This window comes from Myiozetetes cayanensis, unplaced genomic scaffold (genome assembly GCF_022539395.1).
Source record: "Myiozetetes cayanensis isolate MyiCay16 unplaced genomic scaffold, myiCay2020 scf2-11, whole genome shotgun sequence".
NCBI classification, from domain to species: domain Eukaryota; kingdom Metazoa; phylum Chordata; class Aves; order Passeriformes; family Tyrannidae; genus Myiozetetes; species Myiozetetes cayanensis.
The window spans coordinates 52,977,927-52,991,461 of record NW_026087411.1 but is presented as its reverse complement, the minus strand read 5'-3'; the positions used below and the strand labels follow the sequence as shown (position 1 = coordinate 52,991,461).

The window sequence follows — 13,535 nt, the reverse complement described above, 5'->3', positions numbered from 1 at the left end:
GCGAAGACTGGCCATTATTATTAAGTTTCAATGCTAAATTGATAAATTCTTGGCATCAGGGACTTCCAGAAGTGAAAGGCTTCCACTAGATAATTACTGGTTACATGACACCATTCCCTCATTAGCTTTGAATTTCTCACCTTTGAACTTTGCTACATGTCATTTTGTTCTTGCGTCACGATATGGGGAGAACAGAAGTTCCTGACCTACTTTTCCTATTCTATTCATCATTTTGTATCGTATTATCCTCTCCCCTCTTATTTGTCTAATTACTTAATTAAGAACTCCTCCATCTACTCAGTTTCTCATCAGCTACTTTACTTAAAACCACAGCACTTATTTTTTCTGGTGACTAAATTATATGCTACAGACAGGAACAGGACAAACTGAGGTGCCCACAGCTCCTTGTGGGGGCAGGGAACTGATTGAATGACACAATTTTTTGTCATGTACTCTTCTAAGGATATTATGTTGAATGAAAGTCCTTGTTGACCCCAGGTCTACAAGATGTCCAGGTCCTGTTCTGAGCTGCTACATCTTCAAGAAAGCACAAAGTACTCAATTATATCCTGACAGAACAGACCAGGAAGGGAAGAATTCTGTGCCTTCTTGTACAATTTCATACAGAAGCACCAAATGCAACCAAGTCCTGCCAAAATAATGAAGAGACATTGACCATTTGATACAAAAGAAGATTGGTCAAAATGCCTTTTTTTTTTTTTTTTTTTTTTTTTTTTTTCTTTTTTTTTTCCCCCTAAAACAAAGAAAAAAATCTATTTGGAAGAAAAGTTTTCACTGTAAGACAAAATATCTTTTCAGTGTCCAAAACACTTATATAACAGGAATGAAGAAATGACACCAGACTTTCTGTCTGTTCAAGATAAAAGTCACAAATTGCATGGCTAGAACACTGTTTTTCAGATGGTCCATTCACCAGAGCTTGGCTACTCAGAGTCTTACTGTATTCCCAGTTATGTGGTGTTGAAGCAGAAGTGCTGTGCAGTGAAGATTCAAGGCAGCGCAAGAGAGAACAGAATTTGGCCCTCATGAAATCTTAATGCATTGTGAAGCTTTTCAGCTCACATATATACCCCAGTGAGACTGGGAAAAGCCTAGTTCAAAAACTGTCTAGCAGTGAGAGGATATGGTTCAGTTCTGCTGTGATCTAATGAAAGATGAACCAAGCTTCTTAGAAGTCTCATAGGATTTTTACCTCAGTTGTTATAGACAGGTATGTAGATGGTATATCTAAGCTGAAAAAGAGGGGTGAAGAGAAAGGTCTGGAATTAATTAAATGTCTTCTCTTGGAATAGCCTCATAAAACTTTTGTCTGAATAAAGTCCGTACAAATAAGAAAAAAAAAAACCTGCCTACTAAAACACTAAAGTTAAAACAAAGATGTTTTAAAGATGGTACCTTGTAAGTGAGAGAATTCTATGGGCTTAGTGGGCTGACAGCCTTTTCTAAATGGCAAATACTTGAAGATTCAGGTTTAGGACAGGTTGTTAGTTGCCCAAATTGACTGAGTGCTCCCAGAGGTTGTTTGAGTGTGTGTTTGAGGACTTGCTGCTCAGACAGGCTATACAGAAACACTCAGAAGACCCTGTGTGCTCTGCCAGATCCTTCTGATTTATTTATATGAATAAGCCACCAGGCCCAGACTATGCTCTTTAGACACTACTCATTTGTAGGTGGTTCTGCATATTAGTCTTTCCTTACAACCACCAAACAAATTAATATTAGCATAGATATGCAAGATTGTTGCTTTTCTTAAAAGCTGAGCATTCAGTGTTTGAGGGCTTTGGGATGTAATCTTAGGAAACTGGGGTTCAGACCAGAAAGCATTTAAGGAAGGGACAGTCATGAGTCTGGATGATGTTGCTGACTGTGAAATACAATACTGACTGTGCAAATACAATAAGATTGAATATCTTGTTTAAACTGGTGGACATGATGGGAAGGGATTACATCATAGTTTCTCCATGTATTGGAGACCACATTATAAAGGGTGGAACGCATATTTGGGCTTGGGCCAGTGGCTGCTGCAGGAACAACCTACTGATGTGCAGAAGCAATGGGGCATGTTTGACAATCAGTTTTTAGTGCTTTGAAGTTAACCATTACTTGTAGTCACACTGCATATATTTTTGTCAGCAGTGGACAGGTAATGAGATACAAGTGTGTCAGGTTTCTCTGTCTCCCATATGCATTACCTTCCCTTTGGCGTGAGTGGGAGTGAACCAAAAGTAGTCATGAGATGAACTAATTTCCTCTATAGGCTTGAACTCAACTTCCTAAATTAATCCAATATCCAAGATGCTTTGCCTTCCCTGTTACTTTAACTTAATTTGGCTAACTCTGGCTTGCTCACGAAGATAGGAACAGAGCTTCTTCTTAATTGACTGTGACATGCACTGCTACTCTATTTCTTTTAACCTCAGTTTAGTTGCTTACCAGCTAGGAATAGGGGCCTGGTTATTTGATCCTGGCTACTATTATTTTTCCAATGACAAAAAGAGAACAACCACATCCAAGTTCCCAAGTACCAGTACAAACTGGAAGTCAATTGGCTGGATATAGGAATATGCTTTTTTGCAGGCAAATCCTGAGTTAGCCCACAATTTGTTTATTTATTTTTGTCATTGGCAGTAGCAGATATTAACTTCCAGTCACACTGGCCTTGAGCAGACCTGGCCTCCAGAGCCATTTCATTCTTTGAAAGGATGGACATATTCCTACCTGAGAGAACTCCGTGAGTCTTGAGTGGAACTTTTTTTCTGTGCAGTATAAAGATGGTGCTTGATCAAGTAAGTTTTGGAGAGCTCTGAGTCAGCAAATCCTCAGCAGCTGAATGTTCTGTAGAGGACCAGGAACCAAGAGTTAAACATAGCAAGTAGGAAGACAGATATCTCAGGAAATGAGCAGTCATTTCTTCTCTAAAAGTGGCACAGTATCCAAGGAGGGTAACCTAGGAGGGATTTTGTCATGCCTCCACATAAACTGAGCAAGGCGTAGGTATAAAACATCCCCAACAAGAAGCTAAGCAGCATATTGTGGTGCGAAATGTCACCTCTGGATGACAGTGACAGTGGCAAGGGAGTATTCACAGAGAAACGGTTGGAGGGGAGACTGGCCTTGAAGAAGGACTGATCCACCATCATATGTCCAGCTCACCATTCTCTGCGATGGTGCTCACAGGAGTAACTGGAAGAGGCTGCTTTAAAACAGCCATTGAAGGCTAGACAATGTGCTTGCTGTTCCAGGATGGCCAGACATCCGCTATTTTCTGGGTAGCTCCATGCCACAGGTCACTTCCCAATTGTCAGTGCTCTCCAGCTGCTCTCATTTCACTGGCTCCTCTATGAAATTGCTCCAATAAGGCACTAGAACTGCAGATGCCCTTCGCATTTGGAAGAGACATCTGCAACATTTGGTTTCCTTTTGCTTCCTTCTGCTTCCTTGCCCTGTTATCCCTGGATTCTGCCTCTGCCTCTTCCTTAGTCCTGTCCCTGTACCAACTGCTTTGGCCAAAATGCTCCGATTGTCACTGAAAACCCTCTGCTTGTATGCTGAACATCTCTGCATGAGCAGACCTCATTATCATGTGGCAAGAGGTCATTTACATATGCAAATCAGGTTAATGAGAACAGAACTGTAAAAGGCTTCATTCCAGAGGCATTTGCATATCTAGCTTTAGAAATATTTGAGTGCTCTGCCCCTAGCTGTGCAACCAGGACACAGAAGCCCTGGCAGTATGTCTTCAGTGGTGATTATATCCGCAGACAGCTGCCATCCTGGTTTGCAACAGCCACTATCCGAGGTACTGGCTCGTTTGAACACGGAGGGTAGTTGTGTAATGTGTGCTTCTGCACCAGACTACTAAGAAGCAGTTAAGCCTTGGCCCTTGTTGGGACAACATGTGGGCTTCTGACAGGTAGATATATGCATTTTAGCATGAAGAATACAATTTCCTACGGTGCTGTCACTAATGCACGCCTGGTGTATGATGAATGAGGAAAACAATGCAGGTACCAGGCACGGCTCTCTAAGAAGAATATATTGTGTGTGACATGGCACCACGCAAAATGCTGACCGTGTTTATTCTCTAACTAACTGGGCCTCCAGCCCCCAGAGCACCAGGAGGGATCTCTTTCGGATGTTTGTAAATTACCCATGAGAGAGCCCAAATTCCCTTCTCTGTCATAGAGAGAATAGGCAGCCCCCAGTGCCTCTCTTAGACGGGTTCCAGGCAAGCATGTTAGGTGCCTTCTGAGTGTCTAATTGTGAAGCAAATTTGCACAAAAAGTTCCTTAGAAGAAACATCTTTTGCTGATCCTTTTTTTTTTTTTTTTTTTTAATGCCTTTTTTTTTTTCTCAGGAAGGAATATGAATGCTTTTTCACTGTAAAGCCTTCTCAGGTACTGTTCTCTGCCAGGGACTTCCATGCCTGATTCCAGAGAGAAAAGGCGATTACATCATAATTTCTGAGAAAAGCTACTGATTTTCCCCTTTGCTTCTGCCCTGTCCCTCTGACTAAGCTAATCATGTTTCTGGCACATCCCAGTGACTAATACCAGAAAAGACACTCCTTCTTGAAGGAGGTAGTTCTCTGCTGTGACACACTACCACAACCTACACAGCTGCCAGGCAAATGCCAGGTGGGCAGCTTCAGAGAGTCTGACACAACCCTTACCACCTGGAAACAGAGGGAGGCTCTTACAAGTTCCCCAGAGCAAGTTATGGATGTCCCTGTGCCCTCTATCAGTAGGGAGAGCTCTGCACATCTGGCAGTCAGATATGCACACAGCAACTCAGTGTGTTTGGTACATGGTTTTGGTGATGACCCTGTATGGAAGGAGCTGGCTGGAATGACCCCTGACTGGAACAAGCTGGGATCTTTGCCAACCTCCAGAGTACAGGACCTGAAGTGAACTGCACCATTTATGCCCTCCTTTTATCTCTGCCTCCACTTATTCTTAGGAACATGCAGATCATGTAGAATAATTTACCATAATTCAAATAACACTGTCCAACAGTTCAACAGAATATACAGTTCCATATGCTACTGTCCATGGTTTTTCTTATCATTTGGCCTTGCATTTCTAACTCTAATGCCCCAGCACAGGTCAAACTCCACTGCAGTAACTCCTTTGAGTGATTCCTGTATTACAACACTTTGCCTGTAGCTATTCTCAGCAGCTCTAACATGACAGACAAGATGAATTATCTGTGTCTATAGGAGCAAGAATAGCTCCTACACTTTTGTGGAGGAGGAACCTGGGATCAAGCTGGTTCCTCCTCTCAGCTGATGGCTATCACAGAAGATTCTTTCTGTCTGTACACAATACACCTCCACTTTGGCATTTGCCTACTTTATGACACATCAGTGGATGGACAACACTATCTTATAAACCAGCTGCTTTTTGCATGGAGTTGGTCTGCAGACTGAAGACAAGCTTCTCACACCTGAAATGAAGCACAAATTTACCAGTGTGCCTGAATGTCTGGATATCCCTTAAGGCCTGTGCATTCACATGCCAGAGGTACAGCTCTGCTGCTGAGCAACCTGTCTGATAGCACAGTTGGATGTGGTCATGACTTCATCACTGACAGCTCATAGCTACGAGAATCCCCTCTTGTTTAAGAGCACTCAGGACTGAGCAGTCAGCATCCCTGCTGTGACCCGAGATTGTCACCTTTGGAAGCTGATCTCTCAAAAAAAGCATTCCATCATTTCAGAGCAGAACTGTTCTCCTCTGTTCAACAAACTCTGCCACATGGGTTTGCTAAGAGAGGAGAAAAGCAAAATACAAACTGCTAAAGTAAATACCTGTAGGACTAATGAAAGTTGACGTCAGTTTTCCGTGTTTGAATTCTACTTTTCAACTGTGGAAATTCAAATTTAAGTAGCTCAAACTTACTGTCTTTGTTGTTTCTGGAGGTGTGTCTTTGTTTCACTGAATATCCCTTTTCCATTATGTTCACGTTTAAAGCTTCTCACACAGAATACAATTTGCCTCCTTGTGTAGCGTGAGATCAGAAGCCAGAGATTCTGTTTAGTAAACGACGGCTTAGGAGGTGTTCTGTTTTACATAAGCAATAGCCTAAAAGCAGCCAAACCAGAAAGGCAAAGAAAATGTAATCATTTGTAGGAAAAGGGAGCAGCCCTCTCATTATCATTCATTTGTTGGAAATATATGTACAGATTTTTTTTAAGTATTAATAACAAACAGTTTTTCACTCAACCACTTTTCACGTGCATAATGTATCTTCCACATTTTGCTTAAAATCCCGCCCTTCCCATCTTAAGAGCACTGAACTGATTTTATTGCCAATTCTGAAAAGTGTTAACAGGAGTAAATCACCCCTCAAATTACTACTGTTGTTCCCTTGCCCTGAGCCAAATTCACTGCTAAGCACCTCTGACCACACAGCCCATATAAATGTTCATAATAGAGGAAGCACCTCACATCTGCTTATTCTCACAGAATTAAAAAAAAAAACCTTAAGAAAACCTATGTCACTGTAGTTTTTGATATATAAACACATATATATATGGTTATAGCTTACTTCTTCATACCATATGCTCAATATTCAGCAGAAAAATTAAAGTCAGATATGCAGATGCCAAAAAAGTGCATAACATTAAGGAAAAGAAAAAAAAAGAAAAGAGGGAAACTAAAGCCATTTGGCGGTGTCGATTTTCATTGTGCACTACATTGTGGGAGAGCTTTTGAACTCTAGTGTGGAGGAGCTTTATTAGAAACCAATTCTCCTCAGACCTCTGGAGGCCTAGTCCTATACAAGAGCAAGCCAGGTGCCAAAAAGAAAGAAGGAAACTCATATAGAAGTGTGTTTCTAAGGTATGAGCCAAGCACAGTGAACTGCAGTAAGAAGAATTGCTACCAATGAGTCTAAAATATTCCTGCAAGAAATGAAAGATGTTTCTTACTTTCCTTTCCATCTCCTATATTCATTTTCTCTATTTTATTTTTCACTCACATTTCCCTCGTTTTTGCTACTCCTGTGATATACTGTTCCTTTCCTTCCTTTCCTTTTCTTTTCTTCCTTCATCTTTTGTTCTTCTGACGTCCCCTATTTCTCCTTCCTAATTCTCATCTCATAGTCTATCTCTGTGCCATGTTTTCCTCTTCTCCTTATTAACCTGCTTTCCTTGTACCCTCTTATTTACCTCCTTTCCTTGGTCCCTCTGACTTAAAGTGGCATAAGCTCATGTAAAAGCTTAACAATGTAACTATGAACTTCAGACAAAAAGGGAAGCAGCAAATTACTTTGTATTATATTAGCTGGAATTAGTAAACACTGTTACAGAATTCCAGCTCAGCAGAAGTGCCATCGCTTAGGTATCTGGAGAGCTGGGAGTTTCATTTCATTTTCAGTGCTGCACTTTGCTCAGTTTTTGCTGATAGACTGACAAACCAACCTGGTTGAAAATGAAATTATTTCAACAACTGTGCAATACTGCATGACATAACGGCCAGCATAAAGCCATCACTCTGTGTTTACATTGGTACTGATTCCTAACAGCCTGCTGTTAACTCAGCATAAAGCTCTGCTGCTCTAAAACAATTCAGGTACAAGGACAACTCTTTCACAGCCAATCATGCTCTGTCCCTATAAAGAATTATTATATCAATCTAAACTGGCATGTAAGTTAATGTTCAACCCTCAGCAGCTTAAATTTGCATTGTGACCCCCAGACTTTTCATCTCCCACCACTGAGAATCATAACCCCATGATCACTACACGCACATCCACGCTATCCCAGGAATCAATGGCTGCTACAGCATTATACGTGTTATCAAATCCACTTGCTTGTCAATTAACCCAGTATGACATCTGCATGAAGGATTTAAATAAGGAGCATCATATTATGCTGTGTGGTCGATAAAGTGAAAATGCAGGCACTGACAAGGCTTACCATTTGGCCTGATACCACAACATCCATCTCTCTGAATGGAAGTTATTTATGCTTCCACTGAATTATGGCTTGTATTCAAATATTGGCAAGGATGCAATGTACAAAAAGTGTAACTTCTACAGTATGCTGTGGTTGGCTACAGCTCTTAGGGATCTCTTAAAAGGGTAATTTCTCCTTCAGGAGCACGACTGTCAGTCCAGGACTTGGGGGTGGATCCTTTTCATCTCAGACAAGAAATTACAGGAGGAGCTACTGAAAAAATTACAGGAGGAGCAGATGTGTTCTTCAGCACATACATGTACAGTGGAAAGAACACCTTTCACAGTGTTGGCTAAATAGAAGCTCTATTAGAAAGAAAACCTTTATAAAGCAATGCGATCATAGCGTCTTTCCATTGCTCAACTCAAAAGAAACTCAGAAAAGAAACATGGGTCAAGACCTAAAATTTGGGAACCGAGTATCTACACATGCATTGTAAAAAACACACTACCACTGAATTCAGTATCAGGCTACAGATTGACTGCAGACATCAGTGCCCACATCCACTGCCCCTGAAGGCACTGGGATCTGTTCTATTAATACCGTAGGCTATAAGGTTCCATAGAAAGTTTTCCTTCTGCCTCTCTTTATCCCACAAAATAATATTTCAAACTCTTGATAGTTCATCTATGAATGCATGACATAATAAGCCCCATTAAAGCATACAAAGACAACTTTCAAGTCACACCTGAACACTCTCAAAATTCAGGAGCTCCCTAAATTTGAGAATTTGGCTTGGTACTGCAGGACAGCAAATCAAAATGTTTGCCTCTGAACTCCCTAGGTCCCCAGGTGTCCAAAGGTGAGGCCTCCTAAGAATCACATATCTTCAGGAAACAGACAGCATAAAGACCAAAGAGCTTTAACAAGTGAGAACACAACTGAGATTTTGGCTTTGTAAAAAGTTAGCTGATTTAACAGGAAAGGGCCTGTCTGAAACAGAAGCTAAAATGAACGCTCTTTGCCTCTCCCTTTTGCTCAATTCTTAAATTAAGTTCATAGCATTATATGTAGTCCTCCACTCTTGTTTAAAGCTCAGATGATTTTGTCCATGCTAAGGAAGTATTTTATTGATTATTGACTTACATGTTTTGCAACATGCTTATTCCTGGGGAAGATGGAGCCTCCGAGAAACAAGGCTGCCATGGAAAACTGGAAGATTCACAAGGACTGTAGGCTGCATCTTTGAAAAGTGTTGCCATGGTTGCAATGGAGCGAACCTACCCCTTCCTCTGGTTCTGCCACAGAACTTGGAGCCCTCGATGAGATGGATGTTGTAATCCAGGGGCACGTAAGGGGACCGAGGGGCACGAGGAGTGGGAAACAGGAATATAACTGCAGAGAGATTTGGGAGGTCAGTGCATGGGTGCCCCAAACTGTGAGGTTAGCAATGCAGCCCCTAGAGAAAGGATGACCTCTCCTCTCAAACCATGTTGCAAATATCTTCTGAAAGGTGAAGAGTACTTGTAGGAGTGTGTGTGTAGGTGGGGTGTTGTTAGCCTGACCATGATAAGGTCAAGAATCAAAACTGTTAAGAGACAGATGAATGCTGTCATGGTAAAAAAGTAGGATAGGAAAATTTTCTTAATAGGTGTGGAACTATACAAGAGTTGTATGATGGAGAACTGTTGATGATGGAGAACTAAAAAAAAAATCAAAGTAAACCTCTGTTTACAATTACAAAAACCTTTTTGAACAATAATCTCTTCCACCTGGTAGACATTGTATGAAGATATCTGAGAAAAAAAGGGTTTAAATACTCCTGAAGATCTCTCCCACAGAAAACTGTGAAAAGCTACAGCATGGTACAAACAGCTAGAGAAAATGGCCTCTCTCCTAGTACAACACACAGCCTTCAAGTAAGATACTAACCTGAAAAAAACATAAATTACTTATTTTTACAGAGATCATCCAGACAGAAATATATACTTAGCTACCAAAACTACACTCCCTCGAAGCAACACAAGAATAAATACACACCTTGATTTTGCAGAGAAAACCACCATGACTCTGTGTAAGTGTAAACAGTGTAAGCGGTAAGTAATAATGCCTATTTGTCTCACCTTAAAATATATTAGAGAGATCTGAGCAGAGAAACAAGTGCATGTGTAAGCTGCATGAGTCTTTTTATCCCTGTCTCATATTAAGTATTGCCAGGCTATAAAGAATCAGGGACACAAGTATCGAGAGAGCTAAAATAAAATAATACCAATGATGGTCATAATAATACATTTATGTCTCTTTTCCTTTTGGTTCCAGAGCGGCTACAGCACACAACATAAGTTTCTACTGTAAATAAGAGAACCAGAAACAGACTTTTTTCCTTTTAGGTGAAAGCCAAAATTCTTACTTGACTTATGGAACTGGAGCTTTACAGAATTTCTACCACAGAACATCAGTATTACAGAACAATCATGAGAGCTGACAACACTGTATTATGGAAAGGTCATTTAGGAAACAAGTAAAAATTGTGCACCAGCATAAATCACAGTTACACCTTGTTCAAAAAGAGCCACATGATCAATGTCAAAAATGGGTAGAACTCCAAGTAAGATGGGTACTTGTAAATTAGTGGATGAAATTTAATATATAAGGAAATAAACATTGCATAGGGGAGAATATGGCTCCACACAAAAAAAACATCTCCCATTTCATTGAAACCCCCAAAGAAGTAACAGCAAGCGATAGCTATCGATGGAGAGCTTTGGTCTGGCTCACCTGAAATCATGTTGGCAGAACATACATCAGTCTCAGCTCTGCTGAACCAACAGGCCAGCTCGTGTAGGATCCCAGCCTGAGCAGGCTCGGGCGAGTTTCATGGCACTTAGAGGAACACTTGTGTGCACTTCCAGAAAGGAGCTCAAGGCTTCAAAGCGCAGGCACTGCCTCAGCCCCTGCTCCTGAGTGAAGGTCTGTGAATTATCAGAAGTGGGGGCCAAGGGGTACCGTGGGTCTCAGTACTCAGCACCCCCGAAGCAGCATGGGCCCTGCCCAGGGCCAGCCTGTTTGGCTTAAGAAAGGACACTGAAAGGGGACCTCGTTAATGTGTGTATACATCTGTAGGCAGGGGGCCAAGAAAATGGAGCCAGGCTCTTCTTGGTACTGCCAACCACTGGTACAAGAGACAATGGGCAGAAACCTGATGAATGGGAAGTTCCACCAGAGCATGAGGAAGAACTTCTTTCGGTGCGAGTGACCACACACTTGAACAGATTGCCCAGAGAGGTTGTGGAGTCTCCCTCACTGAGAGAGGAGATATGTGAACATCTGTGGAGATATTCAAGAACGTCTGGACACAATCCTGTGCCATGTGCTCTGGGATGACTCTGTCTGAGCAGGGAGGTTGGACCATACGACCCGCTGGGGTTCCTTCCAACCTGAGCCATTCTGTGATCCCTTATGTAGCATAAAATTATATTTCTGTTCCTTTTTACACCTTCTTGGCGATTCATTCCAAACCGACAAAGCGCTTCTAATTTAGAGATGTTGAAGAGGGGTGAAGCTGCGGGGCGGGGGCGCGGGAGCCCCGTGAGGGGCTCGGCGGGAGAATCCTCAGCCCCGACCCAGCCGCTGTTTTCCGAAGCTGCAGCCGGCGGTGGGAGGCCCTAAAACCCACGGAGGAGCGTTCTCCGCTGAAACCCACGCCTTCCCCTGACGCCACCGAGGCAGCTGGAGGTGCGGCCCCCCCGCCCCGCCGCTCCGGGGCGATCCAGGCCGGGTTTCGCGGTCGGCCGTGCCGGGCCGGCGGAGCGGCGCTCCCCGCGGCAGAGCCATCGCGGCCGGGGCGCGGCGGTGCCTGCGCCGGGCCGGGCTCCGGAGGGGGCAGGGAGCTCCCAGCGGGGGCCGGGAGCGAGGACTGTGTCCGCGGCCCGCGTCCGCCGCGGGAGCGAGCAGCATTCCGGGTTGGAGCCGGCTCGCCGCGCCGTGCCCGGGGCTGTTCCTCCCCTCCCGCCGCTGCTGGCGGCCGCGGGGCGCGGGCGCTCGGGCTCTTGGCGGGGCGACCCGGAGCCCGTCCCGGGTCCCGCTGGCTATTCCCGCATATTGTTTCCCTGAGAAGTGCCGGGAGGCGGGGGGGTGGGAAGGGGGATCTGCCCGCAGTTGCTCCACGTGCATCAATAGTTGTCAGTAACATCAAACTGACGTCATCCTCGGGTAAAAAGATCTCTCTTTTGTTCTCATTCCCTCCCACCACTTCTCCCCCTCCGCCAGCCTCCCCCGCCCCCCACCCCCCTCTCGCCTTGAAAATCAAAAGCCAGAACATTTGCAAAAAATAAAAATAATAAGAACTCCTCTCCCCCACGTTAATTGCAATGCAAAGGGAGATGTTGCATTACGGATCCTGCCTGGGCTGTGCTGGGCTCTAATGAATGCGCCGAGCCTTTGATCTGGGTGAGTCAGTTGGGTTCAGTTGTGCCGGAAGGTTAGTTGCACATCCTGGCTGATCTGAAATTCGATCAGCAGAGGGGGCAAAGAAAAAGAAAAGCATTTTAATAGGAATCAATAGAGGATCATAGGGTCCTGGAAGGAAATAGGTGTTGATTAAAGATGCTGTGTGGGTTTTGTTGGCTTTTTTCTTTTTTTCTTTTTTCTATTTTTTTTCCTCATGAACACGACTTGTTTAAAAATAAATAAACACCAAAAGCAGCCCGGCAGTAACGAGGGAGGGTAGGCTGGAAAACAGCTTTCCCAATCACCCGTGTGTTTGTGTTCCAGGGAGGCAGTCAGCAGACCGAGAGTTTGTGCAATGCTTCAAGCTACAGCGCGCAAATTTAAAGCAGTAGGCTCCAAAGGATAACTCCAGTTCTTACTGCACTGCATTTCTCTGCCTGAGCTGTTTACTAGTGCATTATGAAATAAGCCTAAAACATTCGTCTCCCTCCCCCCAAGCCAACTTGTGTTTTCTCCCCTCCCCTCTCTATCCTCCCTTTCCTGCCTGCTGCTGAGCCACAGGGATTCGTGATACCCGACATGAAGGGGTAAACCTGTTTTGTTGAAGTCACAGGGTTTTATATCTAAACTTTCTAGGCACGTTTTCACTGTTTAGGAAAAACCGAGCTGGAAGGTTCTGTGTATGTTGCCTGACTTTCAACGTGAAAAAGAGGGAATTACAATTGTGTTGAAGGTTTTTTCACTCGGAAGGAGGTGAGTCAACTTCCTACACAAAGACTTGAATCACCCGCCCTGCACATTGCAATAAAATCGGGCCTCTGTTCCATTCATGTGTTCGTGCACACGTGCACACACAAAAATGGGGATTGCAGTTGAAGAACAGGGAGAAGAGCTGTGGGCGGAAGGCTGAGCATTCCTGGCATGAGTATATGCTGTCTGTCATCATAGAAAGAGGGCATTGCTGAGCCATGGTGGTCACGTTTTTATCCAAGTGGAAAACCTTCTGATCAGTTCAAGTTTCTTGTTGTGTTATCACTTCTTCTGGTTTTGCCTTCTGACGTGGCTCTCCCTAGCTGCTGTTAAAAGACTTCAGTACAATTCAAAATTGTTGCTGTTAATCACATTACAGTGCTGTGTAAAAGTCCCATGGAGAGCATGAATTCAC

General features: G+C 43.5%; 1 protein-coding gene and 1 long non-coding RNA gene across 3 annotated transcripts in view; one reads left to right on the top strand and one right to left on the bottom strand.

Moving 5' to 3' along the window:
• Positions 1 to 13,535, bottom strand: part of ZDHHC14 (zinc finger DHHC-type palmitoyltransferase 14) — a 645,017-nt gene that overhangs the window by 563,385 nt on the left and 68,097 nt on the right. The gene's annotated exons all lie outside the window — the stretch shown is intronic.
• Positions 12,260 to 13,535, top strand: part of LOC126640436 (uncharacterized) — a 102,610-nt gene continuing 101,334 nt past the window's right edge. Inside the window, exon 1 of one of the 2 annotated variants that reach the window (XR_007629040.1) lies at positions 12,260 to 12,370. This is a non-coding gene — a long non-coding RNA (uncharacterized LOC126640436). Of the gene's footprint in view, positions 12,371 to 12,895; positions 13,124 to 13,535 lie in introns of those variants that run through there. The other variant, XR_007629039.1, reaches the window with a different exon arrangement.